Source organism: Ochotona princeps, chromosome 24 (genome assembly GCF_030435755.1).
Source record: "Ochotona princeps isolate mOchPri1 chromosome 24, mOchPri1.hap1, whole genome shotgun sequence".
Taxonomy (NCBI): Eukaryota; Metazoa; Chordata; class Mammalia; order Lagomorpha; family Ochotonidae; genus Ochotona; species Ochotona princeps.
In genome coordinates, this window is record NC_080855.1 from 13,335,082 (window position 1) to 13,344,070 (window position 8,989).

The 8,989-nt window shown below is 45.5% G+C and overlaps 1 pseudogene; it reads left to right on the forward strand.

Moving 5' to 3' along the window:
• The first annotated feature begins 2,030 nt into the window (after window positions 1-2,030).
• On the forward strand, window positions 2,031-2,235 carry LOC118757805 (U2 spliceosomal RNA; annotated as a pseudogene).
• The last annotated feature ends 6,754 nt before the right edge of the window (window positions 2,236-8,989 follow it).

Here is an 8,989-nt window from a genome sequence, read left to right on the forward strand (position 1 = left end):
CTGGAGGGGAGGCAGCAGGGCACCCGCCGGGTCATGTGATTTGAAGAACAGTGGAGAGTGTGGATGAAGGGGGGCTGGGCTGAAACCTTGGAAAGACCTCCCCGAGCCTCAGTTTCCCCACTTCAAACCAGAGGAAGGGCAGGGACGCCTCTCACACTGAGTGCTGCCGAGGGAGAGAAAAGATAATGCGTGTGAGGCTTTGGCAGATAGTAAACCCTCAAATGTCAGTTACCACTTGGAAGCTAAAAATGCCTGCATGTTATGCTGGGATTGCGTGCTAGTGTTGAAAATAGCTCCAAATTCCGTTTCTGTGGACAACCATTTTGTTCCCACCCCCTGTGTGTGGGTCGGTCCCATGGAGTTGGATGGAAGGTGGACCTGTCCAGGGGGTCGCAGGAGGGGCTGAGTGACATTGGCAGACATGGGGACTTGCAGGCCAAAGGCAGGCTGTATCACTACAGACCTGTAGAAATGTGTGTGCCGAGTGGCATCTGATGAAATTAGGCAGTGCTCCCAAAGTGGTTGCAACGGCCGGAGCTGAGCCTATTTGAAGCCAGGAACCAGGAGCTTCTTCTGGGTCTCCCATGCGGGTGCAGGGTCCCAAGGCTTTGGACCATCCTTGACTGCTTTACCAGCTCACAAGCAGGGAGCTTGATGGGAAATGGAGCATCCGGGACACGAACTGGCACCCATATGGGATCCTGGCATGTGCAAGGCGAGGATTTAGCTCTCACGTTGGGCCCTTGGTGATAGTTTTGACAGTGGATCTTGGAGGCTGCTTCATGTTGTGGCAAGGACTCCCACACTTGGATGCACCAAGCCTGTCTCAGCAACTACTAGCTCACAGGACTGAGGTCATCCGACCATTTCAGTACTATGTGTGCTGTAGCAAGCTAGTTTTTAAAGGCACAGCTTTTCACACACATCCAAAGATAACTGCAGGGAAACTTGCCTCAGTAGAACCGCTGGGCCACATGGGACATGCAGTTTTAATCTTTAGAATTTTTAACCAAATTTCTCTTCAAAGAAGTCTATCAGTTTGTCATCTCATAAGCATCTGGAAGAGTGTCTTCTCACAATCAACACCATAGTTTGTTATCAAACATGTTGTTTTTTGCCAAGAAGAAGTTAGAAGTATGTTGCTTTAGTTCTAACTTGCATTGATCCTACAGTAAGGGTGGGTAACCCATTTTTACATTTAATTTCCACTTAACTTTTTTTTTTAATGAAGCAAACTTTTTTTTCTATTGAGTTTCTTTTTCTTTCTTTCTTTCTTTCTTTTTTTTACTGATTCATAAGATTTATTTATCTTTATATTCTGCTAGCTCTAAGCTCTACTTTCAGACCAGGGATGGTCTCCCAAGGAAACTGGGACAATAAGATGCTGGACTCTATACATGGTATATGCTTGCAATGAAGGAACCACGACTGGATTTGAACTGTACTACTGCAACAATGTGAAGAAATCCAACATGAATGGAGGGTATGGGGAAGGGATGGGGGAATTCCAGAGCCTATAAAACTGTGTCATAAAACGAAATCAAACAAATGAAAAAAAATTATTTATCTTTAGAAAATAATCTTTTCCTCTGATTTGCACAAATATCTTCTCCAATGTTGTGTGTCTTTTAGAAACTTTATGGCTGGGCCCAGTGTGGTAGCCTAGCGATTAAAGTCCTCGTCTTGAATGAGCTGGGATCCTATGTGGTTCTATTAGCCGGTTCTAACCCTGGCTGTTCTACTTTCCATCCAGCTCCCTGCTTGTAGCCTGGGAAAGCAGTAGAGGATGGCCCAAGGCCTTGGGACTCTGCACCCAAAAAGAAAACCTGGAAGAAGGTCCTGGCTCCTGGCTTCAGATCAGCTCAGCTCCGCCTGTTGTGGCCATTTGGGGAGTGAATCAGTGGACAGAAGATCTTTCTCTCTTTATCTCCTTCTCTTCGTATATTTACCTTTCCAATAAAAATAAATATATTTTTTTTAAAAAATAAACTTTATGGCTTGCAAAGGTAGATGTTATTTATCCCATTTTAATCGCTTCTCAGCCTTTTGGCTAAGATCAAGTGTAGTATCCCATTATTTTTTTTATTGGTCCTAATATTGACATCCAAATATGTATTTTAAAAGCTTTATGTTGTTTATTGGAAAGGCAGGCTTGCAGAGGGGGAAAGAGAGAGAAAGTGAGCTTCTACCTGCTGGTTCACTCTCCAAATGGTTGTTGAGGCTGGACCAGATTAAAACCAGGAGCCAAGAATCTGGGTCTCCTCTCTGGGTGGCAGGGACCCAAGAACTTGGGCTATCATTATTGCCTTCCTAAGCGCATTAGCAGGGAGCTGAATCAGAGTAGGGTAGCTGGGACTTGAACCAGTGCTCCAATATTGGATCTGGCATTGTAGGCATTGGCTTAACCCACTCTTCCACAACAATGGCCCTGATCAAGATTCTGTATAAGAAAATCCCATTTCTTTTGCATTTTAATGTTTCAGTATTTTATGTTTAAATCTTTGATCCATCTGGAATTTATTTTAGTGCAAGGTGTGAAATAAGGATTTGGCTTTTTATCTTTCCAGATGGTTTCCCACTTGCTACCATTTATGAAGTCATCTGCCGTTTCCCTACTGACTTGAAGGCCACACCATTTTGCACTAATCTCAGGTGAGTAGGTGAGTCTTCATGGATTTTCTTTGAGATTTCCAATCTTCTTTGCACCAAGTCATCCTCAAACTCCCAGAAGGCAATTCCTGCTCAGCTGACAGAATTCTCAATTTCTGTGATGGCGTCTACTTGGGTTAAACGCAAGCTTGAAACAGGGACTAACGAGAAACAAGGGCCTGGCCCGATACTTTCTCCTGCCATTAGATGTGGTTACTTTGTCTCTCCGGGTCAGTGGACTCCAATCGCTACAACAGAGACAAAGCATGAAAACAAGTTGATCCTCTCTCTTCAAGAGGAACAGATGATAATAATGACAATATTGATGATTGTAAATTAGCATCCTAGTGGTGTTAGACATTATAAATATGCAATATCTTGGAGGCAATGAAGTATGCCACCAATACATTAGCATTTTTATCTCTGTATTATGTAAGTGGAGAGTGGAGATGATAAAAGATAGAGAAGGGATTTGAACCCAGGGTTAACTGATTCCAAACCAGAATTGTTGGTGACTTTTAAAGAAGCATCTTTGGCACAAGAGAGACAAGGAATTTATTCTTTTTACTCATTCATTCATCACTCATTCATTTTGTAGTCACATTGAAGAACTTGGCCATTATTATTTTTTTTAAAGATTTCTTTAGTATTACAAAGTCAGATATACAGAGAGGAGGAGAGACAGAGAGGAAGATCTTCTGTCCGATGATTCACTCCCCAAGTGAGCGCAATGGCCAATGCTGTGCCGATCTGAAGCCAGGAGCCAGGAACTTCCTCCAGGTCTCCCACTCGGGTGCAGGATCCCAAAGCATTGGCTGTCCTCGACTGCTTTCCCAGGCCACAAGCAGGGAGCTGGATGAGAAGTGGAGCTGCCGGGATTAGAACCAGTGCCCATATGGGATCCCGGCACGTTCAAGGTGAGGACTTTAACCGCTAGGCCACCATGCCGGGCCCCGAACTTGGGCATTATTAACAGAAGGCAGAAATCTGTCTTGAAGGTCAAGCAGGTCACATAGGTGAGGTGGGGCTGTAAAGGAAGGGGTGTGGCAGCAAGAGGCACATTTCCTATCTCAGGTTGGCACTATCTATCAGCCTGGCCCACTGCTCTGTGGAAATGGGGGACCCTAGGTATTGCCCGATCTCTGCCTTTGCCTTTTTCTGTCATTCTGCCTTTCAAAGAAACAAAATAATTCTTATAAAGGACCTCAATGCTTAATTCTAAAGGTTTCCCTGTAGACAGTGCATTCACGAATAGATCCTTATCCAACTGAATATGACTCATGAGTAGAAAGGAACAAATTGACAAACACACACACACACACACACACACACACACACACATACGTTCTCAAAAGCACCATGCTGAACACCAGCAGTCACACACAAAAATGTGACATGAGATGCATGTACAAGTGCAGTTCACTAATGATGAGGCCAAGGATCAGCCTGGAAGGAGTGAGGGCACTTTCAGGGTGATGGTAGAATTCTGTACCTCAACGGGTGTTTGGGAGCATACCAATAAAACACTGTGCAGAACATAGCAAATGTACAAATGCAATATGTGTGCTTCAATTTATGTAAATTGCAAATGAAATGTAGATAATGAGGTCTCATTAATGAAAGCCATGCTGAAGTATTTATGAAGAAGTATACCGGAGCCTGAAATGTACTTTGAGAAGAAGCAAAGATAAGATGGATTGATGGATGGATAGAAGGAGGGACAGATGGATAGATAAATGATGCATGAAGTTTAGTAAAATGTTAATGAGTCAGTGCTGCCATGTGTTAGAAAATCTTCATAAGAAAATGTCGAGGGAAAATGAACAAAACAAAAAAAGGAGAAACCCATGGAGGCACACGGCATGCACACAGGCACTCACCTGTGGGTTGGGGCTGGCTTGTGGGCACCCATGTTCAGGCCTGTGTTTCTTGGGTGCTATAGTATCATACTTGCCTGCCATCCCATTACTGATGTCATCTCAGCAAGTTGATGACAAGGGGTTGTTGCTCTTCCCTCCTTACCTGCTTCACTCAGGGCCTGATAGATCTGACATGGTTCGGTGAGTAAAGGGATGAGAAAAATTCGTCACCTGATGATATCATTAACATGTCCCCAACATGATCTGTCTGAGATAGAACCACAGCTGGCCTCTTTCTCATTCATCAAGGGGGGAGAAGAAAAGCATCCCAATGACACAGCTCCTTCGTCCCTTCTGCTAATCCATCTTGCCGCCCTGGCACTCTCTGCCCACATGGCATGCAAATTCAGAGGGGCCAGAGATGAGCCTGGAGCAGTTCCTTCATTAGAGAACAGGGTTTGTGAAGAATTGCTTGCAGGCTGCATCGGTTGAGCAAACACAACCTCTGCTCATTAGCAGCATCTCCAAGCAAGCTGTTGAATACCCACAGCGTGCCCTTGGCTGTGCCTGGGGTATCAGAGACTATGGCCAAGTCTAAGGTGCTGCCAGGACCACAGGGAGAAGGGAAGGTGGAAGGCAAGTGCCTCCTCTGTACACACCTTTTAAAAAGTGGCACCTTTTCAATAATTTTCAAAAGTGATTTGTTACCATAATGATTGCTCAGACTATGCTAAATATAAATGACTGGAAGCAGGGGTCATTCTTGTTAGGAGGCAGGCTTCCATCCTGGGCACTTTCTGCCTGCTTTCTGATGGCGGTCAGAAGGCATCATCTTTTATGGCCGCCCCCCCATGCTGGATGAATTATTGACTGGATTACTCATTGCACCTCCTTGGAGGAGGGTGATGCTTCTCTTCCTCAGTGATGTCATACTTTTTTGGTATGCTTGGCCAATGGAATGCGTGCAGAAGTGATGTGAGTCACTTCCAAGCGGAAGATGTAAGAGCCATGTTCTCTCAGTCTGCCAATGTGATGTCTCGGACTGTGGCTGCTCAAGCAGCCCAAGTCCCAGGAAGAAGAGACACGGGGCAGATCCAGCTGATCCTGATGGACACATGGTAAGGCAAGAAGCACTGCTTTGCTGCTGTCAGCTCACTGAGCTCTCAGGGTCCTTTGATGTTGCAGCGTAGCCCAGCCTATTCCAATGGACATAGCCCTGTTCAAGTCCCCCCAGATACACTCTTCTGGTGTGAAGGCTTCTCTGTAACACTTCCACTAGAGCTGAGAGGATGAGAATTGCATAGTATGAGCTGCCCTGGTCAGAGACAGTAGGAGGTCTTTAATTCTTCTGTGTCTACTAGACGGTGTGGCTGTGGGCTAAGGCATAGGATGAACTACGTCCATAGGGACCTTCTCAGGGTGATTTCTCTCCTTCTCTTTTCTTCCTCCTTCCTTTCATCTTCTACTCATGCTCAGCGTAAGTGCAGCCGATAAGGCAGAGTGTGCTTAGAGACTGAGAGGGCTTCAGGGAAGGGCCATGAATTTTTCTTTTAAAATACTTGTGGGGAGGAGGAAAATGGAGAGAGAGGGAGAGAGAGAGAGTGAGAGAGAGAGAGAGAAAGAGAGAAAGAGAAACATGTGTAAGTGCTCACTTCCATCCTTTGATTTATGTCTCACATGTTTGCAAGGGCCGGTGCTAGGCCAGGCTAAAAGTGGGAGGCAGAAACTCAGCTATGGTCTCCCCTGTGGGAGTCGGGGACCAGATACTAGAGTCCTCCTTGCCGCCTTCCCACATGTGCATCACAGGCAGCTGGAGTCTGACACAAGTGTGGACTTCCCAACTGGCTTCTTGAACACTAATGCCTGCCTCTCTGTTAAATTTTAGGGGGTGTGGGTCAAGGGGAAGTTGAGTCATGATTGAGATTTCACCTCAAAACTCACAAGTGGTAAAATTATAAGGAGAATCAGTTTTATTCACAACAAACTATTAAGCAATACCAAATTGTGATAGAATGACATAAATATTATCTGAATAGGGAGTGAACCAGCGACTTCTCTCAGCCACTCTAACAGCTATCAGTATTTCAAAGTTATGCTAAGCAGGAATGATACTTTGCGATGCCTACAGCCCCTAGGCTGCAGGAATATACCTGTGGTTGCTCTAGGTGATAGTGTCGTAAGAAGATGAGCATCAATGTGTTTAGTTGTCAAGGAAATAAAAGCATTCACTTAGTGGCCACTGAACATCTTCCTTCAACCCTTTCTCACGAAATGCACAGACCCACCTATATTTGGAGGGTCTGTGGATGTCAGGTTTAGAATCCCAGAACCAGTTGGGTGTCCTGGGAAAAGTCCTATGTCTTCTTGGAGCCTACATTTGGAAAACAGGTGCACTGCCCTGATGTGTATACTGAAGCATGGAATTTGGTTACCTGATGTGGAAATCGTTGTGTGGTCTTGATTTGTGAGGACCAGACAAAAAGATGAACATCACCTTCTCCCTCCCCTCTTATCCCAAACCCTGTGAAAGGATGAGAGAGAGAGAGAGAGAGAGAGAGAGAGAGAGAGAGAGAGAGAAAGAGAGAGAGAGATCAATAGAGGGTATTAATGAGATTATATAAGGCAGATTGGGAAATAAGAAAGAGTGACATCAACAGACCAGCATGCTGGAAGAATTCCTGACAGATCAGACCCAGATCAAGTGTGCAGAGAAAGAATCCTTGGAAACCACAGTCTAAAACATGTTTAAGAGAATATTTAATTTTGAAGGACCATTTACATGGTGCTCAGCATGCTGTTGGGCTCTGAACTTGTGTAGTATAGGCTTTATGGTCATCTCCATTCTGGCAATGGACATACTCAGACCCAGCAGGTCAAGGTACTCTCACCCAAGATCACACTAGCACAGGATGTGGCATGCAGAGTCCCGACCCTGAGCTGCCTGTTTCCAAATCTGCCTGTCATGACTGTGATCTCCCTCAGTGGTTAATTGCTGTTTTCAATTCAAATGCAGGAAGCAGCGGTTCCCTCTTTTGCTTATTCTGACTTTAAGCTCTGACGGAATGTGCAGGCTTAAGAAGCCTCAGTGAAAATGGTTTTGGTCCCATTTTGGGGTCTGGGATAAGCCTCAGCTGCCCTAGGCCATTTTTTGGGGGTGGGCTGTGAGGTCCTTGCCAGCCTGTCCTGGTTAGCCATCCAGGGGCAGGGGAGCTGTTTGGATGTGATAGTTGCCAGGAAAAACCCACGCTATTTCCCTTCGGGAATCTGTGTGCTTGAATCGGATTACCTCACTGTTTCTCTTCAGCTCTGCTCTGAACACCATTTGCCCTAAAAATACTCTTTGACATCATGCACAAACATTGAAAAGACATTTATTTGGCCTCGGCCTTTGCGCGGTTCCTGCTAAAAGAGAATTAGTGACACACAAATGGGACTGAATTATTTATGGGTCCAAGGGGAAATCAGAGTTGCTTTTATTCTGAATGCAAGTGTATCAGAAAGCCAAACAGTGCCAAACTAGTTGTAGCTCTTTGCAAAGGGACTCCAGCTGAACTCAAGGGTGCGTGTTCAAGTTGGGGAGTGCCCTCTCCAGCTGAATCTTTGGAAATCTCCATGGCCTGCACTGATAGGATTTCTTGAGGCCTTTTCAGGGTCAAGGGTGTGCACCCTTCTCAACATGGACTTCTGGGATGAGCATGGCGGTGCTGAGGATCTGTGAGTTTAACACCTATCAGGAGAGTGTTCATGTTTGAATTTTCTTACTACATCTGCTGAACTAGGGATGTCTACTTCAGGCTTGTTACAGAGGAGGCACTGATAAATTCACTAGCTTTTGTTTTCAGAGATTCAACAAATATTTGTTTAGTGTTGTCTCTGGTTACTTCCTCTGTGTGTGTGTTTGTGTGTAGCAAGATTGATACTCAGGTCACTCTTCCCAGTGGTTCATTTCTGTTGTGGGAGTAGAATTAGCGCAGAATGTTCCCTGGAACTAATGTCATAAACTCTGTGTTCATCCAAGGGTGGTGGGCATAAACACCATTGGACCCTTGTGTCATCCTTGTCCTAACTGTGCCCCTTGGAGCACATCAGCCTGAGTTATCAATCTGGGCTAATTCTCTGTGACATCATTATTCCATTTGGCTAGTTGGTGAATACAAATCAGAACGTTTGGGAGCTGCCTTCTGGGAAGTGTCCTGCCTTTCCAATCACTATAATTTATCCATGAGAGCTGCATGGCGAGAGGCCGCACTGCGGAGGAGCCCATGTTTCTAAGCCAGTGGACAGCCGCTGGTGAGCACAGGCTCTGGGCTGTGTTTCCTGGGGAAGCAGCAAAAGGACTCTTGTCTCTCAAAGGAGGAAGAGAATCCGTGTTGTTGTGTGGGCCTGGGGCACTTGCTTGGGGGAAAGGCCGTGAAGTCATCCATCCTGGGACCCAGAGATGCGTTCTTGGTCTCCTAACGTGTAGGGACCCCTGAGGCTGG